Genomic DNA, 8,763 nt, shown 5'->3' with positions numbered 1-8,763 from the left:
TGTATCCATTAAGTGCATAGTAATTACATAAATTGCAACAAAGTGCAATAAACTATTTAAAAAAATTGATAATCGTTTTTGTTTTTTTAACATATATATTTCTAGTTAGAGAAATTTAAGAGGCTTATCCCTCAAAACTGTAAATACAAAAAAGTTGTACAAAATAGTTTCCCACCACAGGAAATGTATTTTGAGTGTCTTCATAGTTTTATTTTTGAAATACACCAATTTTTATATACTGCAGGAAAAACAAAAATAAATATTATAATGCAAATTTGCAAAAAAACAGCATATGCATCAAAATAAACTATTTTCAGCGGTTCAATTTGACTTCTAAGCATCCCAGAAACGACACAGAAAGTCATAAAGTCAAACATAACTTTTAAAAACACCACTATAGGCTTACAAGGCACTGATGGTAAAAAACTACATTTCCAGGAAAATGACATCACTTCCGGTTTCGGGCAGGTCATGGCGGACATGTGATAGTTCCCGCTGACATCTATTCCAACATAGGAAGTGTTATGAACAGCTGATCAGTTTGGCAAAGCCTGTTTCTGGAATATTATGTTTTTGTTGCTGCAAGCGCTTTTTATGCAATTTTTGCAAAGCAATATGTGGAAGAAAACCGGGACCTAGGGCAAGCTGATGGCATAGCATGTAAGTACAACTCCTCCGGTTTCATATGCAAAAAAAATTATTGCGCCAGCTTAAGTGGTTGCAGTGCTACCAAAATTTAAAAATAGTTAGGGAAAACGGACCGGCTTTAAATGGTTAATTAATGTATTATCAACAACAATATAAAATTATGCACAAAAGGAATTACTAATGTAAAATAAACGTGGTTTTATTTATATATGTTAATATATAAATATATACAGTGGCCCCTAGAGACAAAGCACGTGCAAACTCCAAAGCACGTACAAACTCTGAAGCACGTACAAACTAAAACACATTGCTAGCCTTAACTGACCTTCGAAAACAGAGCTACCTAGATCACTTAAATTACACAATTGAAAGCATATGTGTATTGTTTGTAAGTGTAACCGGTGTGATTCTGCGTTGTGTCTGATAAAAAAGGTAAAAGAAAGAAAGACCTCCAAGTAAATAATTTGCCCACTCCAGCTCCTCTCCCACAGGGGAATTGTAGAAAAGGGCTGGCATTTATTTTTACATTAAACATAAAGTATGCATTTACACGTAACATATTTGACATAAGATAAAACAAAAACAACAACATGAAATCCAACATACCTGATAAAAAAGGTAAAAGAAAGAAAGACCTCCAAGTAAATAATTTGCCCACTCCAGCTCCTACAACCAAATACAAACAGTGGGGAAGAGGGTTAGCTCAACCCACCACAACTTCCAAGCTAGCAAGGAGTAGGAGTAGCAAGGATTCATGCAAGCGTTTATGGCGCCTGAAACACATTTATGATACACACATACTACACACTTATAACATCTAACAAAAAACAGGCTTAATAATGACAATAATTGAACTAAAATCGCAATCAACATCAGGGTGGCTAAATATGAATTATATGTGTGTTTTAAGGTGTTGGAAAGAAAAGACACCCACCTCTTCCACAGGGGAATTGTAGAAAAGGGGAGAGGAAAAAGGGGTACACTGTATTTATAGGATTGCACCAAAGAAGAAGAAGAAGAAAAGAATGAGGAGGGGCTCTAACTGATAATGAACATAACTACAGGCTTGCAGGTCCTAAAAGTCAGGTATAAAAGGAGCAGTTTGGGGGTTTAGAACACATTTTGTGTAATTATAACAATGTGATTTATGACCCTGTTACATTCACCCCCCAAGAATTACACAAAATCCTAAAGAGTACACCAAAAAAAAAAAAAAAAAGTATAAACCCACAATAACAGATACAGTGGCCTCAAACAAATTCACATCACATATACAATGAATTAGATCAGCAACATAGCTTCCTCCAAGGAGGATAAGAGACCTGAGACCCGCTCGGCGCCTAGCAAGATCCCAGGACACACTATAGACAAAATGAGGTGCCATTTACACCACACAAAACAGGCCATAATATCTATGGGCATCACCATCAGACTGCACAGACTGACAAAATACAGTCAACTCTGTGCTTGTATTATTCTTTTCCAAAAACAATAGCAATGGAAAACATACAGAAATAAACAAATTCACACATCGATAACCGCTGCTTGAACAGGTTCAACACCAAGGAGTGTTTCAAGTTGAGCCATTGATTCAATCAAGCGACGAACTAGTTTAATGATTCTACCAAAACGTGTGGTAAGTCCTTGATCCACGTCCACATTTTTGGGTTCAAGAGAATGAAAACTGTGGGACGGGAAAGCAGCAGGGGAGCCTGGGGAGGCTCCATCACCAGCCAGCCCACCAAGATCAGGAACACCCATTATGGGACGGGTCTCATGAACGCCATCTTCGACCAGGTCAGCAGCGGATTGCTGATGGATCCATGATAGTGTGTGGTCATCACACTCGCCAATGCTGGAGACAGAATCCACAGTACGCGTAGCAGGGGGTACAGCTCTTGTGTCCCCAAGAGACGTCATGGACCCATCCAGGTCAGACTCAAGGGGGTCACTGACTACACTCACAGCAGGATGTGCAGCATCGTCATTCAATGTTGTGTCCAAGGGCAAAAAGTTAACTTGAAGTAGCAGGTTGCGATGCACCACACGCTCATGACCTTCTTGGTCTCTGATACGACAGATGTGAAGAGCAGGATCCAAGTCGACTACCGTGTACACAACAGGTTCCCATTTGTCAGAGAGCTTCCTTTTGCCTCTGACTCCCTTGTTTGCCAACAACACCTGGTCCCCTAGTGAAAGAGGCAGACCCTTCACCTTTCTGTTGTACTGGTCAGACTGGTGTCTCTGCTCCATCGTGCTGTGCTCCTGGGCTTGGAGCATGGCAGAGCGCAGGTCATCCATCAGTGACTTGAGATAGGTATCATAGTCACAAATGGTGTCATCATGAAGGACATCCCAAAACATGAGGTCAATTGGCAACCTCGGGACCCTCCCAAACATCAGGTAGAATGGTGCAAAGCCGGTGGTCTCGTGTGCTGTACAGTTATACACAAACGTCATGGACTGTATCATCTGCGGCCATTTCTGCTTAGATCTGGGGGGGAGGGACCATAACATGTTTCCAAGGGTGCGATTAAATCTCTCCGTTGTACCATTACCCATTAGGAAGGAAATATTAGCTTCTGCGATAGATTCACAGAAAATGTCCTGATTAGTTTCAGTGCATCTAAATAAATAAGTGTGAATTCCAGTGCTTTGTTTAAACTGTATGATACTAATACTGACACAGGCTCAATGTAAAATAAAATCCTAGATGTCTGAACAAAGTCTGTCTCCTTTAATCATGCATGAGAAACCTCAGGATCCAGGATTATTGGCACTCTTTCCTCCTGGCACAACTGTTACACCTGAGAGTAAGTTAGAAACTTACAGTCATGTTTACATGATGTAAAACAATACTGTAAGTGATCAGTGATTTAGATTAACAATAAACATTTGCAGTCCTCAACTTTAAACAGTACCTGTCTGTCTGTGTCCTTGTGGAACCATTTATAATCAGGTGTGAATCAGATTGCATCAGCTGAATGAGCTATTCATAAATATCAGTGTTTTTTATTCAGGTGTGGGAAAATACTCCCAACCTCCAGGACCATTAAAATGAAGGTGGTGAGGAGACGTACTAGATTCTAATTCTTGTCCGAAGGTACCATACTATCTGGTTAGGCCACATTAGCCTTTTGTTAGGGCTGTTTAAAGTAGACAAAAAAACATTAACTGCAGGTTTCTAAGGAGTGGAGAGTGTGTGCAGAAACACATGGTCGTGCATTTAGCTGTAGCAAGCTTGCAGAAATCTTTAATCGATTTGTTACTCTGTCTGTTTCTCTGTTAGTCCTGTAACAGGACTACATAAATATAAATATATAAATATATGTTCCTTTATTGGTGACCAGAAAGTTCCTAATAAAGGAACATATATTTAATTAAAAGATGAACCAACAATGTTCTGTAAATTTGTGATAAATTTTTTGTTTACTGAGTCCAAGATTGTCTTTATGGAAATCCTGTTCGAGTTTTAAGATTTTGTTTACCTTTTTCAGTTTGCCAGGGGAGCTCTCCACTGTCACTGTCCACGTGGGTCAGTGGGAACAAGAAGCACTCTGCTAATGTGTGGACTCCACAACGCAACACCTCTCTCTGTTGGGCTTTTTTGTTTGTCTGTGACTGGAGAGTCAGATTTTTGTAGCGCCCTGTGCAGGAGGAACAGAATACTTGCAGAGGTAAGTCAGTATATTCAGTGGTCACCTAAAAACCTTCTCACCCTGGCTTTTATGTAGTAGATCATGTTACCTGAAACAGTAATATTTCAGTGATTGCTGATTGTACCACAAATTAATACACTCTACATATTCTTGATGGGATAATCAGTCTTATTTTAGGCATTACCTTTTCCAACAAAGAGTTTTCGTGGATGTTTGTTTACAGTTTGATAAAGGGACCACATGCTCAGCATCTTCAAAGTTTATTTCCTGTTTATTATTCATACACAGTTATGTAAAGTATAGTGATATCTAGTATAATCGGACCAAGTTGGTGCTCTTTATTTATATGTTTGAATGTTGGACCTTCTGTATTTTGTGTTCTCTAGGCTGACCTCTGTCTTTTTGTAGGATCAAAAAACAAAACCAGGATTACTGTAAATGTTCCAGGTGGAAGAGACGTGGTACAAGGATACCCACAGCCAAGTCCTAGCCTCGTTCTTATTCATTAGTAGGGGAGACCGGGGATAGTTGTAACGTGGGTCAGTTGTAACACTTCCAGTTTCTCCAATCAGGGCTAAGTTTCAAATGATGTGACTCATCCTGTACATGCCCAATTCAGAACTACTATCACATGTGAAAAATCAGCACATTTTGTCAAACACAGACAATTTAACACGAAAAAAAGTAATTTGTATGCCAAAAAGTAAGTTTTTCTACTTTATTTCAATTTCTAATAGCATTATCTGCTTTGCAGTTAAACTCATCAAACTTAAATTATGTTATTTGTATGTCTATGGGGATATATTCTGTGTAGCTCTTTAGTGCTAATGTTTTAGCCGTTGGCTGTAATGTTAGCTAGTTCATGGCTATAGGAGTCTGGGTCAGTTGTAACATCAACAGTCTGGGTTAGTTGTAACATCTGCATTATTGTTACAACTTACCACACTATTACTGTAACTTATATTAAACAAGTTGGGGCAGCGACATCAGCAGAGAGAGGTTCACTTGTCGCTTTTGTATATGCAATTAATGCCATTGGCAACACAATTCCTCCACTGTTTGTGTTCCCACACATACATTATGAAGACCACTGTGTCAGAGATGGACCAGTAGGAAGTATTGGTAGTGGAAATAAATCAGGATGGGTGCAAGAAACAGATTTCCTCATCTTTCTGAAGCACTTTGCAAACCACACCAAGGAAAGCCATGATAAAAAGTAATGGAATTGCGATGCTGGTGAACAACTACATTTTTTCAGCTTCATTGTTATGTTCAAAATTGGTGCAAGAGTTGTAGGTTATAATGCCCACTGAGCCAATGAGGCCAAACTCAAGGAAGACCAACCAAAATTAATGAAATATTCAGTTGCAGAAAATTCCATAATTTGTCTTTTTGGGGGGGTTGGCATATGTTCAAAAGCTAGATTTCTGCATTCTGTCACACACACACACACACAGTTACATAAATGGCTCTAAGTGCATTCATGTGTTGAATAAACAAAGATTACATGTTAATGTTTTGTCAGTACCCTTATTTCATTGTGTTACATTTCACCCCAGGATATGTTACAACTAACCCAGACTATGGGGTTAATTGTAACATTTCACTCTTTGTGTTTGAGACCATACCATGCAATGGGTAATTGTGCTGCAGAGAAAATAGCTGCACTATTTAATAGCCGAGACATGTAAATACTTTGCATTACATTTTGAATCCACTACCTTAAAAGAGCTCCAATCTACAGACAGAAATGTCAAAAATGTTACAACTATCCCCGGTCTCCCCTAGTTGCAGAACACCATAGAAGGACTGAGACAGCTGAGGCATATTATGTTAGATTAAACAAAAAGGGAAATTTCTTTCCTATATAATGATTTTAAAAGCCTTCTTGCCCCTTCGCCTCCTTGTTCCCTCGCCCCTAGCTTGAAGGACAGACCCCTCAATCAAACATGTGGGGGACGCCCACCTAGCATTTCCTAATTTTAAAGTCCTGATGATGTCACACATGACATCAGCAGGTGGAACCAAGTGGAGGGGTTTCTTTGTCCATAGAAATGCTTCATTTTGTTTGTCCAAGGGATTTGTTGAATCTTTTTCTTTTTGTTAATACAGCCATTTAGTTCTGTAAATGTGCTAATTAGAAATGTGAGGTTTTGTGTCTTTTTTAAATCATCTGTTTAGAGCAGGGGTCGGCAACCCTAGACACGCGTGCCACAGTTGGCACGCGAAGGGTTAACTGATGGCACGGCCATAGCTGGACTGGCCATCGGGCATACCGGGCATTTGCTCGGTGGCCCCATTATTTATTTATTTATTTATTTATTGTAACGGTATAAACAATGAAAGGTGGTGGATTGGCCAGATGCTGGCCGGTGTGTAAAAAATAACTCAGTTGTTTGGTGGTGGCTATGGCGTAGCTTCCACAGATTCAGTAAAATTAACAAGTGGTGGAGGCCAGCAGGTGGATGAGGGAGATCGGAGGCAGGACGAGGAGAGACCAGAGGCGGCCGCCGGTCCGAGTGTCAGGTGAACTGAACTTCAGGTAAGAAGTTATGACCTGCAGTCTATCTGTCAGGTCTCAGACTCACACGAAAAAATGTCAGGTCTCAGAACACGAGCTATCAGACAGAGAGAAAATCTTCCTGCAGGTGGCGCTGTTGTCATGTCCCACCAATGACTGTAGTGACAGCTGCAGCCAGTCACGGAGAAACTTGCGTATCTCTGTTCGGGAATAGCAGATAGAGCGTAGGCTCTGAGAGGAGGGCCAGTGTTTACGCTTCGACAACACGACCAAGTGTTTTAACCTGACAGCCTGAGGTGTTCTTCAGTAAACTGGACTACCCGACAGAAGGACCCGAGGCCCCACTGCACTGTTTCGGTAAGTTAAATGTGTTTGTAAGCTACTGCCTAACTACCGTCCTTAGCTGGGTCCTGAGACCTAGCTAGCTAAGATGTCAGGGTTCGTTTAGCTAATCTGTGCAGGTGAATGCATTTACTAAAGAAATCAAGAGAAACGCCCCGGGCTACTCAGTCACTAATTACTGTTACTGTACTTTTATTACAAGTATTATACTGTAAAAGCAACAGGCTGCACCCTGCTTCAGCTCCTGTGCAGAGCTGAATATTAAAGATGTGCAGACAACAGCATGTTTTCAGTCTCTTGCCACATCTGTAAAGACAGTAACATTTTTTTAAAAAGCTTGTACTTCAGTAACTCCTCATTAATCGGGAACTATGGATTAAAGTACTATAGTGTACTGTAATACTGAAAACAAATGTAAGAGAAGAACTTCAGATCCTGATTGTGTGAGGACAGAAGAATGAGCTTTATTTCAATTTTGAGGGATTGATTGATTGATATGTTTATTGATTAGCATTCAAATATCTCAGTGAAGACAGAACAAAGATTTACCACAAAGCAAGAAAGCATGAGACAAGGCTAATCAAAAGGTATTGGCTGAAGCATTTGCTTATTACGCCAACCCTTTTAACAAAAGATCTTTTAGCATGCAGCTCCTGTACACAGGGCTCGAAGCAAATAATAAAATTCAATTCAATTCAATTTCATTTATATAGCGCCAAATCACAACAAATGTCGCCTCAAGGCGCTTCATAGATACAGAGAGAAAAGCCCAACAATCATATGACCCCCTATGAGCAAGCACTTTGGCGACAGTGGGAAGGAAAAACTCCCTTTTAACAGGAAGAAACCTCCGGCAGAACCCGGCTCAGGGAGGGGCGGCCATCTGCTGCGACCGGTTGGGGTGAGAGAAGGCAAACAAAGCAAAAACAAAACAAACAAACAAACAAACAAACAAGAAAAAACACCACCACCTTAGTAAGTAACTACATCAAAGCAAAAGAATCAAGAGGTTTTCTGTTTTTTTTGTTTTTTGTTTTTTTTTGCTCTTTTCATTCTTGATATATATATTTTTCTAATACTCTATTTTTAAACATATTTTTAAACAAGGAAAATGAACTACACCTTTTTAAATCACTGTCATAACTATTCCACAGGTTAACTCCTCTAACAGAAACACATCTCTGCTTTATATTTGTCCTTATCTTGTTTTTTTTAAAGAAATCTGTTCCCCTTAAGTCATATTGACTCTCTCTGACTTTGAACAGCTTCTGAGTACTGGGGCAAAGCAAGCTATTTTGTGCTTTATACATTATCTGTGCCATTTTATATTCAACTAAATCATAAAATTTCAGGGTATTCAGATTAATAAACAAAATGTTAGTTGGTTCTATATAGTTTGATTGGTTTATAATTCTTATAGCTCTTTTTTGCAACTTGAAAATAGGAAGAGTGTTCGTTTTATATGCATTACCCCATATCTCCAGACAGTAAGTCATATATGGAAGCAACAGAGTACAATAGAGTGTGTATAATGATTTTTTGTTCAGGACATGCTTTGTTTTATAGAGAATAGCAATGGTTTTTGACATTTTT

The 8,763-nt window shown here is 39.3% G+C and overlaps 1 long non-coding RNA gene across 2 annotated transcripts in view; it reads right to left on the bottom strand.

Annotated features, from left to right (window-relative positions):
• LOC146498368 (uncharacterized) overlaps positions 1-8,763 on the bottom strand; it is a 97,203-nt gene that overhangs the window by 66,354 nt on the left and 22,086 nt on the right. The window lies entirely within an intron of this gene.

This window comes from Neolamprologus multifasciatus, chromosome 18 (assembly GCF_963576455.1).
Source record: "Neolamprologus multifasciatus chromosome 18, fNeoMul1.2, whole genome shotgun sequence".
NCBI lineage: Eukaryota > Metazoa > Chordata > Actinopteri > Cichliformes > Cichlidae > Neolamprologus > Neolamprologus multifasciatus.
Note: the sequence above shows the minus strand (reverse complement) of the source record. Positions and strands in the feature narration are given on the sequence as shown.